This window comes from Ambystoma mexicanum, chromosome 14 (genome assembly GCF_040938575.1).
Source record: "Ambystoma mexicanum isolate Mex_15411 chromosome 14, UKY_AmexF1_1, whole genome shotgun sequence".
NCBI lineage: Eukaryota > Metazoa > Chordata > Amphibia > Caudata > Ambystomatidae > Ambystoma > Ambystoma mexicanum.
Genome location: NC_090940.1, coordinates 316,309,342 through 316,323,590, shown reverse-complemented (window position 1 = coordinate 316,323,590; position 14,249 = coordinate 316,309,342). Strand labels below are relative to the sequence as shown.

The 14,249-nt window shown below is 44.5% G+C and overlaps 1 protein-coding gene across 2 annotated transcripts in view; it reads right to left on the bottom strand.

The window, feature by feature from the left end:
• Positions 1 to 14,249, bottom strand: part of TTC7B (tetratricopeptide repeat domain 7B) — a 2,178,739-nt gene that overhangs the window by 1,301,782 nt on the left and 862,708 nt on the right. The gene's annotated exons all lie outside the window — the stretch shown is intronic.

The following is a 14,249-nucleotide window of genomic DNA, read 5'->3' as shown; positions in this document are numbered from 1 at the left end:
CTGTTAACAAATGCTGATTTGGTCACAATTCTTTGTGAGGCAGACTTAATTCTCCTCCAAGAAACCTGGCTAGTGGAGGTCCCACTTCTAAACGGGTATGTGGTATCCTTTCAATCAGCTAAGCCAAGCTGTGGTTGGCAGCCATCGGGAGGACTGCTAGTTGCAGTTCGGACTTCGTTGTCCATGACAAAGGTAGATACACAGATACTGCAATTTGGGGCTATGGCAGTTTACCTGTATAACGAAGTATTGAAAAGTAATCTACTTTTAATAAACATATACTAGCACACAGGGATAGCCAATCTAGAGGAATTTATGTCCCAAATTTCAGACTGTATCATACAGTAGCAGGAGAGGAAGGTGGGAGTTAATGTTATAGTTGCAGGTGACATGAATGCAAGCTGCCTACATGTATTAATTGCGGGTAGAAAATGGATGGGGATGTTTAAAGCACTTGGTTTGGTAGTGTTAATTGAATCCTTTGAGGGGGAAAGGGAGGAATGCACACATGGCATAGGGGATCCCTATAATCTACCTTAGACTGTAGCTGCACATACTTCGATTTCTTAGAGAAATGCAGGGATTTTAAAATTATTGAGAGTGAATCTAGCGACCATTGCATATTAAGGGCAGAATTCGCTGCAGGAAGGGTTGCAAATAGAATGGGGAGCCAAAGGGAGCTAATTTCAAATGCTAAAGGTAATAGACTTAAAGTTATAAAGAACTATACAAGCCTTAATAGTTATCTGGGGGCAGTCGGACCTGCAGTGGAAGATGGAGGTCTTTTGTACTGAAGCGTTTGCTGGGGTCATGTATACATTCCTACAAGGGGCAGTAAACAATGGGGAGAAGGGAAACAGCCAATTAAAGAGTAATCCTAAACATGCTTTTGATGTGGATTTGGCAGATGCAAAAAGGAGGATGGGAAGGGAGCTGAGATTGGCTAAAAAAAGAGCAGTTTGAGGGGGATGCATATACCAAAATTGTTAAGCGCATATAGCAAACATTAGAAACTACTGTAAGTGTAGGGGAACAATTATGCTGCAGAGGGATGAAGAATAGATGCTGAAGGTCCTGATCAGGAAAGATGCTAGAGCTTTCTGGCAGTTGGTAAACTGGGGGGACATGGGGCCTTCTCTAAAACAACTAAATGCAGTGTCAGAGCAACAATGGGTGGCCTTCTATGAAGAGCTGTATGGGAGTGGGGAGGCGACATTAGGGGGGAGACAGGAAGCAGTAGCCAAAGGATGGGTGGATGAGAGATCTCTGCCAAAGGACATGTAGGAGATTACAGCATTGATTAGGGCCTGTGTAATTCCTGAGCAGCAGGTCCCAATGGGCTGTCTGATTCCCTACTCAAGGCGGAATTTAAAATCTGGGGGAAGATCTTGACAATCAGATTTAGAGGTATTATAAGATCAGGGGTGTTCACATCTTCATGGGAACTGGCTAATGCAGTTCCTATCTACACGCGGGGGACAAGAAATGATCCCAAGAACTATAGACTGATTTCATGGATAGATGCGGATTGTAAACTGTTTTCGCCAGTACTCCTGGGTCATCTAAATAAATGGGCCAGGGACTATCAATGCTTCAGACGGGCTCTAGAAAGGGTCACAACAATTTTGAATGCAATAGTGCTAAAGATTTTCCAACAGTCTGCGTGGTCATCCAATTAAGGGTCGATTTCTTTAGCATCCATAGGCCTATCTAACGCATTTGATGGGGTTCATAGAAAGATACTATGGACAAAGTTGCAGGAATGGTTGCCGGGTGATTAACTGAAGATCTTGATGAAATTACATTGTAACAAAGCAATTAAAATAAGATTAAACAAAGAATGTGATCTATCCAGACGTATAGAAGTTAAAAAGGGCATACGACAGGGGTGCACTTTAGCCCCGTGCATCTTCAACTTGTACGTATCTGAGGCTTGGGAACATCAGGAGAAGTGTGGTTTTGTGGCACCAAAAATAGGCAATGTGAGAGTCCATGGGTTATCATACGAGGATGACTTGCTTCTATTCGATGCCATAAAAAAGGGTCTGCAACGACTTATGAATGTTTTTTTTGGACTATGCTGTTAAAAACGGGTTAAAGATAAATCCAGCAAAGACTCATGCACTTCTCTAGAGGAAGGAAAGGGGAAAATATGACATGGTTCATAGATGATCGCAAACTTGGTTGTTCTGACCACATGACATATTTGGGATTGGAAATCTTTGCACGTCCATCAAGTGGAAAAATCTGGACGGGGCTACAAGCAAAGGTGCAAGCGTTGGCCGTACAACTAAAAAAGCTGGATGGAAGATTTGGCAGATTTTCGATCATGCCGGCTATCTAGTTTTATGAGGGGAAAATAGTTCCCAATTTGTTGTATTGTGGGGAAGGGTTTGAGGCCTCCCTTATTGAAGGGCTGGGGTCCCTGGAAGACCTGATTTGAGGGCAGTGCTTGAAACTGCCGAATGCAATCTCAATGGCAGCAATCAGATTTGGACTAGCGCTGACATCACTTAGGGTTCAAGTTTGTTGGAAAGAATTGGCACTATTAGCAAAAATTGTTGACCCCTTTAAAGATACGCTCTATGAACTAAATAAATCATCTAGTAATAATGAGAACACTGGGTAAGAAGAGGATTTCCTATGTGTCTTAGAAAGGGAGTGTGAAATTGTCCTGATGGAGGTGGGGTTGAATATAGAATTGCTGTTAAGTAATCCAGGAAAAGTAAAAACAATTATCTTTGACAAAGATTGGAGTGAAACATTGGAACGTTTCCACGCCTATCCATCCTTGAGCCATCTGTCTACAGAACATAAATCTGGGGAATTATTTCACATATTATTCTTCAATTCCCAAATAAATTCATGCACAATCAACTCCTTAGGCTGAGGTAGAACATACTGGAGTCAAAGGAAGTTCTACTGAAGCAGGGAATGCTAGGGGAGAATCTAGGTGAATGCAGGTTCTGTGGATACGATGGTAGGACTGAAACAGGTAGACATTTGATCTTTGAATGTTTCGCGTTAGTAGAGGCAAGAAAGACCCATATAAGACCCATATGAGCACACTCTGTAGTAAATGGTTGACGCTGCCGGTTGATCAAGTATGGGTACGATGTGTCTGCATCAAAAGTACAAAAGAAGGACTTGCAATTGCAGCCTTTCTTAAATCCTTAGAGTTGACAAAGGGAACATCTGCTTGAAATATGCTAGGATGAGGGGTATTAAGGAAAATGGGGAAGGCAAAGGAAAAGCCTAAAGTTATCGATTGAATGTCTAATGATTTTAATTGTGTTTGTTGAAAATCATTGTGAACTGTTTCTTTTCTACATGTTTTTAGAAACTGTACTGTTTCTTTTTATGTTTTTTAGAAATGGTATTGTGAGTTTTACTCTTTTCTTTTGTATGGAATTGTAAAGGTCCTTCTAAAACCAAAACAATAAAAAAACTCAATAACTCTACCCCCCCTTTTACGACACAAACACTTTCGCACACCACAAAAGACAAAACCGTTTACCTCACAGGTCCCAACACAAGGGTCAGGCAAAGTCAGCCAATTGACCAGAAACGCACACACCTGACGGCCCATTGCCTTTCCTAGAGGGATACAAGGTGGAGTACGAGACCACGCTACGAGCAGGACAGACCGCACTACGAGAAAGCTATCCAAGCACGGCAGTTCAAGAGGAGGAGAAAGGTGGCGAGAATCGAGAGGGTGACAAGGAGAGAAGCGACCTTGCCCTTTCCAACCCAGACCAGCAAAACCTCTGTAGAAGGAATCGTAAGACAGCCAACAATAGCCAATGTTTGTTGCAGCAGATATCAACCGTACATGGACCATGCCTACACTAATAAGCAGGACAGAGAGAGACGCCTGTTACCGTGGTAACATCCTTGACTCTAGATACACAAACAAACAAGCAGTTCATCACAGCCGGTGAGTCGAGGGGAGAGCCGATAAGAAACCGAACTGTGTTGAACGAAAGTCACAAAGTGGCGAATTGAGGGAAGTTCAAAGAACTGTTAACATTAAGGGAAAACCAACTGCAGAGGGGTCCGGCACCACATGGGTGCTTGCTCGAGAGAGACTGGTTGATTTCTCTTTTGTAAAAACTACTGATACCATAAGGCCTTGGGAGAGCCACAAGGAAAAGGTCAAAGTGGTCATACAGGAGTCTAGCAAAATCATCTATACAGTCGAAGGTCTTTGACCGACAAACCATTGGAAAGCTATGGGAGATGAATCCTGAAAAGTGAGAAAGCAGAAGGAACATTGTATTGACACAAGTGAAACCGACAGAGGGAAGTCCACAGTGAAGTGTATTAAAAGACAATAAAACTTGTGCATGCAACAGATAAAATCATTTTGGAAAAGCTGTAGTGAACCAGACGGAGGGAGGCTAACATTCGAGAAGGGTCTGAGCCCGGAAGAGGGGGATCCAAGGGTGAATAGTCATCACCCAAAGACTTGAATGGCACAGGTGAAATTATTTTGAGGATTGTTTTGAGGAAAATCCATAGTGTACCTGATGGAGGGAGGCAAACAGTCGAGACGGGTCTGAGCTCGGAAGAGGGGATTCTGAGGTGAAAAGCCATCAGCCAACGACACATGAATATAGCAGATTAAATCTTTTGAATTCAAGCCAAAGTGAACCCTACAGAGGGAGGCTGACATTCAATAGGGGTCTGAGCCCGGAAGAGGGGGACCCAGGGGTGAAGAATCATCACCCTAATGGTAATCAGAAAGGAACATTTGATTATTTTGAACCCATCAGGCCCTCAGAAGCAATAAACTTAACCACAGAAGTTCCTAATATCGCTAGGAACTTTTGTGGATCTAAGCCGGAAGAGGAGGATCCAGGGGGTGAAAAGTCATCACCCCACGTACATTTGCAAAGGAATTTTTTGGTTGTTATTTTGAACACATCAGGTCCTCGGGGGGCAAGAAAAGAGACTTCACCACGGAGGGTCCTGGTAGCTGAAAACGGAACTGTTGTCTCATACTGGGAAAGCTCGAGAGTGTGCTGTGCTCAGGAGTCCCACCTTGACCCGTGCTCAAAACGTGGGCAAGGGAGACCCCAGGGTACCACATCCTGACTGATGTGTGAACACTTCTTTCTTTCTTGTGAATACTATCCCACACTCTTTTGTATTTAGTTGTAAGGATTGGCAATTTCTTCTTTTAGTATAGGCCCTTTTATTTGACAAGATGCTACTAGGACGGCCTTATTATTATTTGATGGTTGTAGCTTGCTCCCATCGTAGATTTAGGTTTAGATTAGGCGTTTTTGTCAACATGCATATACAGTTTAATAAACACCCTTGAACTGTGATCACTTGTACGTCTACTGTTGCCACCACAAGTTCCTTACCACCGGGCAAGCAAATTACATCGCTGTTGCATCGGAGAATAGACTTGATGTGTCCTGTCAAGCTCCAGAGTTGTAGTGTCTGGGAGGTCCAGTAGATTCCGGAACAAGTCACGCATATGTTGGGCAAGGTCCTGATCCTGGATGTCACGTGGTGTGCCCCGTATCCTGAAGTTTCTGTGCAACCTGTTTTCTAAGTCTCCCTGTTTTGCCCATATCGCCTCCAGCTGCTCTTCAATGCCCAACGCCCCGTTACTGAGTTCTGCTTGGTCATGGGCTTGTTCGCACAGCGTGTTTTCAACCTCGTGATTCGAAGCCCATCATATGAGAATTGAGCTCTGCAACAGTTTTGACCGTAACTTCCTTAGTAGCCTTGATCTCCATTGTTAGATCCTGCTTCAGCATGGAGAGCATTTCCAGAAGGTCCTCTTTGGTAAATGAGAATGGGGTGTTCAAGCTGGACACTCCCGGAGGCAGCAAACTAATCTCTACCTGAGTCTCTTTGGAGTTCCTTTCTTTTTCCTGCATGCCCAGTAGCGATTTAATATCTCTGCCTTAGGTTTTGCTCCTGCCGTTGCCATCCTCTTCATATATGAATTGCTCTCAATTATTTCCCTGGGTATCTAGCGTCTCTATTGTCCTAGCTGTAAGTGTACCGAGCCCCAATGTGCCTGGGTCTGTGGTATCAACCAAGGGGACTGTGAAGACACTTTCCAGTAGCCATGACCCAGTGGTGTTAGCAGGGAGTCCCAGGTTATTGATTACACCTAGGGTTATGTTGTTGCCAAGAAAATTGTAGCCGGGTCCAGACCTCTCGGAAAATCACAAGTGCTCACCAGCTATGGTTGATTGTAGGTATGGAATGCTCTGACCATGTAACTATTACCTTCTGTGTTGGGCTTCCCTTGCCTGCCCACGATAGCAGCCGATGCAGTGTCTGGCTTTCTCTATTCCATTCCCTGGCGCTGGTACCTTTCGTTCTGGGCTGTTCATTCAGCGTGCCCCCTCCGCTCCTCTCTGTACACTAGGAGGATTCAGTCACTTCGGAGCTCCTGGGTCATCGAGCACGTTGTAGGCCGTGTTTCCTTCAGCCTAGGCTTTGCTGTCACCCGCAGGCACTCTGACTTCAGCTTCAGGTTGCATCCACCAGGTGGTTGCTCTTGTTCCTTTTGCCCCCGGCCACACAGACTATAGTGGCATCCCTGGAAACAAGTTGTAGTGCTCCTCTGGATGTTGCTGTGTGGCGGGAGCCACCATTTTCTTTCTTGGTGCGGGCAGCTTTAACAACGACGCGGAGCACGATACCGAGCCCAGACCACCACTATTTGGGCTCCAGATGCTCAGCAGCTGATGCGCTTTGGTTGCTGGGGGTAAGCGCCTTTCAGTTCAGCATTGAACTATGCTCCGACTTCCAGACAACAGAGCCTTACAGCAGGCACGACTGCATCGGATGCCGCCTGGGCATGCACCCCCATTTTATTATATTTAAAAGGTTGGATGAACCCCTCACTATCCCTACTCTGACGAGGATTTCCCTGCCTAAAATAAACTAAAGGAAACACTAACAAGGGATATTTGTCCCTCACACTTGCACATACAACAAATGAATAAGGAAATACATTGCAGTTCAAAATAACAAATAATTAAATTTACATTGCAACCAGAGTCTCTCTTCACAATCTGGTTAAATTCCCCTTCCACAGATTTAACTTGATTCTGTGCCACAGTTCAAGAAAACACAAGTAAATCCTTCTTGAACAAGTTCTCAGTTCATAAATAGCAGCAATAATTGTCTTGTTAAGGATGATTTTTGCCATAACAATACATTCTTAAGAAATATAGTTCAGTTGCAACATCTTTACTCAGCTTTTCTCTTACCACCACAAACATACATTGTCTCTGTCAGAACCCCCATGTTGCACTTCTCCAACGTCCAAGGTATACTCCCATGCCAGGTCGACTTCTCCAAAGGTTTGTCATCCGGATATACTCCCCTGCCCAAACAACATTTCACAGTATTCAACAAATTGTAGCTTCAGTATTGACAACAACTCTTCAGGGGAAACAAGATTCACATTGGTGCTCTTTACTATTCTTCTACAAATCATGTTCCTCTCCTTGTGGATATCCCTTCCCCAGAAGAGCAGCCCTTTTGACACTCTTGTTTCCCCACTAGACCAGTAACCAATGACTGCCAAGGATAGGGTTTCTTTCTGCTTCTCCCTTGGATTTGGCAATGTGAGTTTTTATCAGCTTTCACCATATGTTTGACAAAGTGTGGGCAATAAGTCTCCCAGCCCATGGACCTTTCATTAGCCCCCTTCTGCTGTTGACAATATTGACTAAATGGTGCTTGCCTACGTTTTAGCCTCTTTTGGCTTGGGTTATGCTTGTTGGTCTTAGTTTTTATCAATAGTCTCCCTTGGCTTGGGCATAGCTTATTGGTCTTAACTTTTCCCCTTTTCGCCCCCTTGATTAGCTGGGCTTCCCATTAACTCACATGTTTAACACTACAGTCATTCACCTTGGTTACAATGTGTTGCCTTTCACTAGTTGGCGATTCAAAATCACTTTGTGAATCACATCCTCTCCTACACGAGTGTTGCGTCTGCTGCTGTTCAATATTTCGGTATTCAAAATGAAGCGTTGTGCTTCTTTCATTCCTACTCGAATGTCTGGCAGTCACCGAACGCCTGCCTGAGACACGCAAGCGAGGATGGAGTGCTCTTGGGTCACTACAAACCTGTGAACTCACCGGGTAAGGCATGCAGCTCCATTCCCCTCACTGCACACAGGACTTCTGCTTTTGTGGCTCTAAGCTTCTCGGCAGATTGCTTCCTTCAGTCGCCTCTGCCTGTGACACCTGCATTGGGAGCGCCTTTTGCTCCGGAGGTCCTCTGATGCACGCCAGCCACAAGAAACCTCCTCAAGGCCCTCGAGTGCATGCTAGCCACCTGAGTTGGCCTCTCAGGAAAGAAAGCTTCCTTTTGCCTTTGCTTCCCGCTGCGTGACCTCTGCCCTTCAGACTCCGGGAGCTCCACAACCGCTCAGGACCAGCAGCTGCAACATTGCACCTCCTAAACCCAGTTCCTATGGAATAATGGGACTTGAAGCCCCTAATGACAAAGTTTGTTTTCTGAGTTTGATTTGCATTTTTAAAAACGCACCTTTTTTCCTCCCAATATTCTTTAAAGGAATGTCACAGGAATTAGTCACCATACTTGATTGACAAGGGCCAGGCAATTCTTTTGAGCTGTTATTATTCCTAGACTTTCGTTCACTGTACCTCTGGGAGCCAGAGAGATCTTTGCCTTTCCAAGTTTCAAGGTTCTTGCAAGGAATCTTATCATTGTTTTCACCTCTATTTGCAGGTGAATCTTAAATAGCAAGATGATTTTTGCAAAAGCTATTATATATTTTGGCATTGTGAGGTTATCCAGTTAGGATTTATTCCATCTGATCTTAAGGCTGCCCTTGTCATCCCTCTTCTGAAGAAGCCATCTCTTGATCCCTCTCTTCCGTCTAATTTTCATCCTTTATCTCTTCTACCCGGTCTTATGAAACTGCTTGAATCACTGGTGTCTCCTCTGCTGTCTTCCTTTGTCGAGTCGTCCATGATGCTCGACCCAGTCCAGTCTGGTTTTCGCCCTGGTAGGGGGACGGAAAGTGTTCTTGTCTCCTTACAGGACGACTTGGTCAGGCTGGTTGACGGGGGCGGTGTCAGCGCCCTGATTCTTTAAGATCTTTCAGCTACGTTCGACACTGTGGATCAAGCTCCCTTGCTCGCCCCCCTGGGCCAGATAGGTGTCTCTGGCCGGGTAATGGCCTGGTTCGGCTCCTTCTCGGTAGACAGATCCCAAACTATTTCACCCCCAACACCTTCTCTCTAAATACTCCCATCTTTGCTGTGGTGTACCTCAGGGTTCTGCTTTGTCCCCTATTCTTTTTAACATCTACATCTTTCTGCTGATCTGCCTCATCGGCTCCTACGGCATCAGGTGCTACTCGTACGTGGACGATACCCAGTTACTGATCCGCCTTGATCTGGATCAGGCTGAGGTGTTGGCATGCCTGCATAAGTGCCTGACTGCCGCTGGACAGTGGATGAGGCAAAATTGATTGAAACTGAATGGGGACAAAACTGAGGTGTTGGTGGTGGGTTCCCCCTCTTCTTTTTGGCCTTCTCGGGCCCGCTCCCGGCTCCTTCCACAAAGGTAAGAAATCTTGGAGTTATGTCAGCCAATCTGTCTCTGGGCCTCAAAGTCTCCTCGGTATGCCAGGAGGGGCATTTCCAGCTAAAGATTCTTAGGAAAGTGCTCCACTTGATTCCTTCCTTGCTGCGTCCACCTGTAGTAGCAGCGATGATACTTAGCAGGTTGGACTACTGTAATTCTTTGTATCTTGCACAGCCTAAGGGGCGATTGGCAGATTACAGCGCCTCCAGAATCTGGCAGCCAGGCTGGCAACGGGCACTCCTTATGGGTCCCACAAATACCCTGTACTCCGTTCTCTCCATTGGCCCCCGGTGGCACAGCGTAATTCAATGCACTGTGCATTGTTCACCGGGCCCTGCATGGCCACGGGGGAGAGTACCTTTGCGTTAGATTTGAACGGTACGTTCCTAACCGCCCATTGCGCTCAGCTTCAGCAGGTCTACTCTCGGTGCCCCACCTTTCGCTGTGCACGACTGGGCGGACGTGCCTTCTCTGTTGCAGCGACTCAACTGTGGAACAGTCTCCCACTGACTCTGAAGACGCTGTCCAATCACCTAGCCTTTCGGAAGGCTCTTAAGACCTATCTTTGTTAACTATGGTGTTTCCCTAAGCTTTTCTATGCCCTCATGCTTGTAGCTCTTTCCTCTTCCCAGCGCCAAGATGCCTTTGGGTGAACGTGCGCTCTATAAATAACCATTACATAATATCCTCCCTAGACGAGGACAAATACTGTGTCTCGTCCCACAGAGTCCTCCTATTCCCCTGGGCCTTTTCTCCTCCAAGGAGATCCTCGCAGAACACCACCATCAAGGTCAGGATCATAAGCGTCTGCCTTTCTCTGGCCACTTGGGAGGACACCTTAGACAGGGAATTAGTGAGGAGTATGTAGGATGCATCACATAGCTGAATAACTTTTATAGACTTTGAATTTTGGCAGATAAGGCGTAGCAAGATAAAAGGATTTGGGCGGGAGCACACACTCCGGGTTAAGTGGAGAAGCCAGGATTTTAGACCAATCTGCAATTCATGAACTTGAACACATCTCTTCCCAGATGTAATTGGTAGAAATATTGTTTGCAGAAGGTATTTTTGAAACTTTTGTTTGAAAACACCATTGGATGTAGAAGGCATTGCAAAAATATGGTTACTGTCTTTTGTTAACTGCTGTTTTTGCAGACATTTCCCAATTGTTTTTTTAAATTGTGCATATAAACTAGCAATATGCTTTTATTTAAGAAGCTAAAGATAAGGATTATTTTTGCTGTAAAAAAAATGAACTCTACGCAGGTTGCAAGGATGTCATGGTTGCAAAGATGTCATGTCCGGGTAGGGATTGGCCCTGGAGCAGACAGGTAACTTTGTGTCTACTGCAGGATTGCCTTATACTGTGATAGAGCCCATTTACCTTGGAAGTCTTGAAGCAGGAAAGTGAGCAATTTTGCAGGTCTTCAAATATTAACAAAATTAACAGGGCTAAAGTCTTAAAGAAAAGTGTGGTGGGGTGCTCAATAATATATGCATACGTGCTGAGTACATGGGGGCAGAGGGTGTAGTTGCATCTGTTCTCCTTGCCATGCTCATCTAAATCACTGGTTGTGGTAGGGTTCTGTCTCCTCTCCTGCTGGGTTCAGGCTTGGGTATCTGTAAGCATACATCTTGGAAAATTAGCAAGTGATGCTCACTTCAAAATGGGAAGGGAGCCTCATTAATGGACCACCTGACCCTTGGTCGGCGGGGATGGAGAGGTCAATGCAGCGGATCCTATAGCAGAATGCTGCAAAGACAACTTAGCAGGTTAGGCGACTGTTGCTAAGTTGTTATGTTATGTTATGTTATTGTGCTTATACCGCGCCAAAGCCCATAGGCATCTAAGATGCCCATAGGCATCTAAGATGTTATATGTTTAGACCTTCCTGTAAATCATAAAGCTTTTTTCCTATTTGTGCTGCCAAATGTGCTACGAAATGTGTTGTTTCGATCTGGGGATGGGTACAGCTCCCTCATATTACTCAGTGTGGGAATCTCTCCCCCCCATAGTGAAAATCAAAAGCTGCCACCCATTAATTATCGTAGAGGGAAATACAAATGTATTCCAATCGACCTTTGCTCTTAAGGGAAGACAAATGAGCATTTGCCTTTCAAAAAAAATCAATCAACCCAGGAAAGTAATTAGAGAGGAAAATGTACAATAACTATGGTGGCAAAGTAGGAAAGGTGCCCACCACCCCTTGAAGGAAAAACTACAAATACCAGAATGCAATTAAGCAGAAAGCAAACAATGGCCTGTAGATTATTTTGAAAATATACTTTCAAGACATAACAAAAGGCAACGGTTACCCGTTTGTGTTTCAATGTTTGAGAAAGGTATGTCTTATATAATGTGAGGAAAATGTTACATTCTACCAAAAATAAACACTTTTTGGTGTGTTAAATATGAGCACGTGGAAATGAGGCAAATAGTTTAAATCCATTTTCTGTGATACATGTAATTACCCTGGAGGAGGGCTGAGATGAAGGCATTTCAACTGCTGCTTTGTGTGCGTTTTCAAAATATAAATGCCCCTTCCCAGTTCTTAACACAGAAACATCAAAAAACGTCTTATCCAAAACAATGGTCTCTTAAATGGGCCATCGATTGTAAATCGCTACCACTTTAAATGCTCTGCTTGAAGACAGAAAATGATAAACATTACTTATGGGCCTGCAGCATCTGGTCGGCCGCTGGGAGGGGGTTATTTGTTCTGAGAGCATTGCAGCAGGAAGTTGAGAGATTACAGGTTGCCTCGCTAAAATGGGAGTCTTGCACATGGAGGCAGCACAGCCCCTCTTGAAAACAATATTACTTTATATGCTGGAGGCAGGCAGCTGATGCCTGGTGGGCCCCTATGTCAGCAGGACCCTGGACAGCCACACAGACTGCCCATTCCTCAGGTCCAATCCCGGCTGCTATGGCAATCTTGGTTACTGGAGATACGAGACCCATAGTGTTTTGTCAGAAGGAAGTGGGAAAGGGGCATAGGAAGTGTGAGTGGCCTAAAGGTTTCCAACATGGTGGGATGCTCCTTTTGACTGCAATTTCTATTCTGGTCTCCTATTACTAATCTCTCTCCCCCCTGTCTAACCTACTTCAAAGGGACTCCAGTAATTACCACCCTGGAGTGATTTCTCCAATGTCATGGCTTGCCTTTCAAGCACTGGTTCCTAGATAACACACGAGGGCACCACCCTGTCCTCTTGGGACAGTGATAAGTCTCCACAGAGACAACGAAGGGAAGCCCAAAGGAGTGGACCCAAATCAATTGTTTAGGGTGAAGCCCAGCCCCAGGCAGTTGTACACAAAACTCTGGCAGTTAAATGAGTAACTAGAAACCAGATTGACATAAGGACATCAAAGGTTTTTGGACAGTAAAACTATATATTCCAATAAGGCTGCTGTATCAAACCAGGTATGGCTTATATTTATTATTCTGCAACCAGGCATTGTGGGAATTACAATTACACATTGAAATCTGCAGGTTTACTTTCAATTGGATGCCGGTTTTTGTTCCAAAAATGGGTAGCTGGAAATGTTGAATAACGTTGATTCTATACATGACTTACAGTGATGCATCCTTTGGATACAACCTTCCTGAAATAGCCAAGAATGGCCACGCCCCATTTGCAGACTGCTACTTTTTTTGTAGTATACTTCACAACCAAAAACTGCTTTACACATTTTAGTGAACAAATCACCTGGGACACTTTCTACAACTGCAGCCACATTGCTGCCAACATGCTGCTGGCATGACATTTACTGATGCCCAGCAGCAAGAATATACAGGGTTACTTATATTGGATGTTGGTAAGTTCAATTTTACGGCCAAAGTCTGGCATTCCTATCTGGGTAAAAAGTCACCAACACCAGTTTGCAAAACAGAGGCCTGAAAGTAAGACTGTTTAGCCGATCTGACATTCATGGCAGAAAAGGTTTACTAACGCTTGTAAAAATTTAAAATATCTTTGAGATTCACCCTCGCAGATGGAAATCTGTCACAGTTATGCAATCTCAATTAATGCCCTAGCAGAAAATGGAATGCACACATCCCACAAGGGTCCTTATTTCATCTTTTCCTAGGCAGACTAACACGTGTTGGCAAAGGCGACATTATTGGCTTTTATGTAGGAACAGAAAAGTCCTTTGCCCGGCACCGCCATAATGGTGATCCTAAATATGGCAACAGCTGAAAAGGTTGTGAGTGCCATTGCATATAATAGCAGTGCTTAGCAAATGCCTGTCTAATAACTAAATGCAAGCCAGAAATATTGGATTTGTCAATGCTTGTTTAACAGTACTTCATCGCAAAGAACAGATGCGATGAGACATATATTGCTTACAAGACAAGTGGCTAAAGGCACACCTCATTAAGAAATTTTAATTGCACCGGGATCCCATTTATAGCTGGAATTAAATCGTTAGGCCCCAGAAGACTGTTTAGAAATAACTATGGCTGGCCTTAAACAGCACAAAGTTTAAAGTTACTGCGTGAGAGAGGTAATTCAAAAGATATACCAGGAAGATTTGTTTTGAGCGGGGAGGGTAAGTAAAGTGTTGGAATATCCATATGGAGTAGGGTAGGTATAGGCAGTCAATGGATTGGTAAATAACCGCAAAAAATGCCTGCCGGCT